General features: G+C 38.4%; 1 protein-coding gene across 1 annotated transcript in view; it reads left to right on the forward strand.

Annotated features, from left to right (window-relative positions):
* Nucleotides 1-3,613, forward strand: part of foxp2 (forkhead box P2) — a 104,224-nt gene extending 100,611 nt beyond the window's left edge. Inside the window, exon 20 of the mRNA XM_046072070.1 lies at nucleotides 22-3,613. The gene's annotated coding sequence lies outside the window, so the exon portion shown is untranslated. The remainder of the gene's footprint in view (nucleotides 1-21) is intronic.
* The last annotated feature ends 306 nt before the right edge of the window (nucleotides 3,614-3,919 follow it).

Below are 3,919 nucleotides of genomic sequence, written 5' to 3' on the forward strand. Positions count from 1 at the left end.
GTGACTAGGATACGATTTTTGGTCGACGTATCCCTTCACCCAGCCGCACTGTTTCTCTCACACAGACCTCCTGCAAGACTAGAAACCACTCCACAGTCCAAGCAACCACAGATGACTCTCTCTTTTGTCTCTCTCACCACTGGGACTATTTATTGAGCATGCATCCGGATGGAGACCAGTCCAAAGGAACTCTTTGTTGCAGCCCTTTGGGATCCCCAAACATGACAGGCATGAGATGTCTGATTCAAAAAAAATAATTAACTCTCTGAGACCTATTTCATTAGAGATGGCGTGGCCACATACAGTACAAGGATGATGGACTCGTGAATGGGGGGAAAAAACATGAAACGAATGAGCAAATCATGTTCCGTTGAAAGCAAGCGGCCTCATATACTGCCAAAAAGGAAGACGTTTTATGTTTGTGAATAATCCAACCCCCAGTAGTTGTTAATGTCTAGAGGCAATTGCTGGTTCAATTCAAGTTGTTGCTCTGTTATCATTTGCACAGGAGTAGTCTCAGAAATTTGTGTCACTGCCTGTATGTTGCTACTATTATGAAAACCAGTATATTATTTTTAGCTCTTTTTTTTTTTTTTTTTTTTTTACCATCGTTAATTTCAAAATATGATTTTAGACACCACCAACTGTAAATGCCATTCCCTGAATCACACCAGTAACGGAACTACGGTACCAAAACTGTTGTTGCAGCTGTCCAGAAAAAAAATGAGGAAAAAAAAAGAAAAAAATAGTTGGCTTCCAGTCTATTATCTGTTTGTGATTAAAAGTTTAAAAAAAGGAAATTCAGTTGGGAAAAAAATAATACTTTGTGTAAAGCACCATTTACAAAACAAATGCATTTCTGCATAATTTTCTTCTTCCTGTTCTCCTTACCTCTTCGTTCTAAAGCTTTGTCTACCTGCAAACAGTCACAGGCAACAGCTAGAAACCAAAGCCAACACTAGCAATGGCCAATAGCTTATAGACAGAAGCCACCAAACTCCTCTTGGTTCGTCTTCTGTGACTTTAAACTAGTACAAAGAGAAGCTCTTGTTCCGCAAACTACCTTCGAATAACCTCTGGGATTGTTTCATTTAGCCCTATACAAAGATGATCACGAGTAAGGGAGAGGGGAAATAAATGCTGATTTTGATGTGTAATTTGATAACTCATAGAACGTCCACTTTGGAGATTTTCTGCCAGACGTACTGTAGGTTAAAGGTGATGTGATATTTGATCTGCGGGCGTTTTTGTGCTGTTGACTGGTGAGCAGCTAACTTTAAAAGTGGATTATGACCAAAACAAAACATTTGTGTATTCAATGGAAGTGCAGAAACATTATGTTGTTGTGAAGTTTATTTTCATTATTTTTGTTTTGTTATGCATTACACATCAGTCTTTATTGTTTCCAACCTGGTGAATATGTAATGTTCTAAGTGGGACTGTCAAAATAATGTCACGTCTTATTTCCATGGCGGTTTTGTTCCGAGCCGCGTCGAAACCGAAACTGAAAACATCGCTAACCAAACATGAAAAATATCTAGTGAAGCCAAATAAGTCATAATTTCAAGTTGATATGAAATGATGTGGCTTGGTTACCATGTAATAGCAAATAATAATAGCCATTGCAGAAGAGGATATCTAAGGTGAAAGTTAACCTTTTCTAGGTGATATTTGCTTTAACTTTCCATCAAATAGGCATTGTGTGGTTCATAGCTTCTCAACTTATATAGAAACCACTGGTGTTCGCACTGGTGTACTCTGTATAGGGAGCCAGCTTTTTATAACACACTTGTAGAGACTAAAGAGAAGTAGTTATTGTGGAGACTACGTCCCATCATTTCCCTCACAGCTAATGTCATCTAGAAAAGTGTTGTTGCTTTAATGGTCATTTCTGTTTTCAGTAAACCAAAGTTACACAAAATTCTGCCTCCTCTTGTATGGGATAAAGAAATGCTAAAACAACCACACACCCACCCTATCGGAGACTTGCATACATGCGTGCGAACAGACACACACAGACCCCAAGCTTTTGGTCTGCCAACTTTCTTGTTTCAGTAAACTCTCCAGCTGCAGAAAATGTACACTGTCGAAGAACCGAGTGGCTTTGTATTGTGCTGTAACGAGCAACGCGTCTGCCTGCTTCGACCAAAGTGGAAACACTGTGCATATGTTGTTTTCAAGTATTGTGCCAAGCCAAGTAATTGGCTGTAAGAGCTTAACACGCAGACACGTGCAGTACTGTATAAACCCACAGCATGTAAAGTACACACCCAGACACACACATACACGCCAGTTCCACATCAAGAGGGTACTGGGCCCAGAAACAAAGCTTATCCCTTCAATACTTAGCTGGAGTCAGCAAAACGACTTGAAGACGACGTTCTTAATAATCTTATCACACCAAATAAAAAGGACGCTGCGTCTTTCAAAAAAAAAAAAAGGGTTCTCCCACTTACCCAAAAAGGCTTTCTAAAAGCTTCTACCTCTGCACAACAAATTCAGAACAATTATGACAGATTGCACGAGTTATAAGAATGCCACAAGAGCTGTTACACTTTACTACGCTTGTCTCATAGGACGTGGCTCAAACCAACGTTTACATTCCCTGCGTCAAGATATGGAAGATTTGCATTGTAATAGGTTGTCCTCAAACATTTGTAGAATGATGATGTATAGATTACCTGTAAGGGAATATTGTGTTTTAAAAATGCATGTCTAAAAATCATTTGGTTGACTGGAAACATGAACCAATAAAAAGAATATAATAAAAATCATCGGGACGATGGCCTAAATGTACGTACAATGCATAGGAGTGCATTACCTCAGATATACTGTTTTGGGAGGGATAAAACCTGTCAGCCACAGAATGCATATTACCTGTAGATTTGCATGGGTTTTGTATAAATTAAGTAAAAAAAAAAATGTCTAAAATAGTTGCTTGCACATAATACCAGAAAGACCTCCAGAACTGCGATCTGCTCCTCCACTAGATTTTAGGATTGTCTGGATTTTCTGGGTTGATTTTGTCTGTATTTTGATAACTGTGCATACTTATGTAAAAAAATGTTGGTGGACCCATAAATTTACCAGACTTTTTTCTAAGAGGAAAAAATAATCTCAGTGTTTCTTTTCTGACTTACCTGAATTTTTACTGTTTCTCTCATTGCTCGCTAAGAATAGCAAACCTGCTTTTTCTGCATCTGCTTTGCGTAGCTGTAAGGCTTAACCTAATGTGTGTATTTATTGCTTGTACCTCTGTGCATACTTTATGAAGCATTATGTCTGGCAGTTGAGTCATGTATCCTTTCTACTGCTATCCTTCTCTAATAATTGGGAATATGATCCCCCTATGTATACAGTAAATTGGGACTGTAGCAAACATATGTTTATGTAATTGGTGAAAACTTTTTTTTTTGGTTTCATTTCCTTTTGATTGAGATTCAACTACTTTTTTTGATACTTTTCATTACTGTGTACTGTGTCCATACGTTAAAGGTTCTCTGACATTAGAAGGTCATGGTTGAGAATTGTAACAGACGTTATTATTTTCTGTATTCATGGCATTTCACTGCTGAATAAAATAAAGGACCAAAACTTGGAATTTGAAAAGCAACTGTCTACCTCCAGCATCAGAGAGTATTTTTTCCCCCTCCACTGTTACACATATATCTTTTATTCTACAAAGGCACAGCCATGAAAATCTAGCTGGCATTACACTTTTAACGTTTCAGGAGCTGCTACTTCAGAGATGTGAAGGAAGGGTTGGAAAAAACAATTAAAGTTTAATGTATGTGTTACAAGGCTTTGTTCCAGCTTGCAGCACCTAGAGTCTTGTTTAGAACAGCGGGACAAGGCACTGTATTGCCCACCCCTCTGGACCTGTAATGGGTTTAGCCTTTGTATGATTCAAGCCCACTGC

This window comes from Micropterus dolomieu, linkage group LG16 (assembly GCF_021292245.1).
Source record: "Micropterus dolomieu isolate WLL.071019.BEF.003 ecotype Adirondacks linkage group LG16, ASM2129224v1, whole genome shotgun sequence".
Taxonomy (NCBI): Eukaryota; Metazoa; Chordata; class Actinopteri; order Centrarchiformes; family Centrarchidae; genus Micropterus; species Micropterus dolomieu.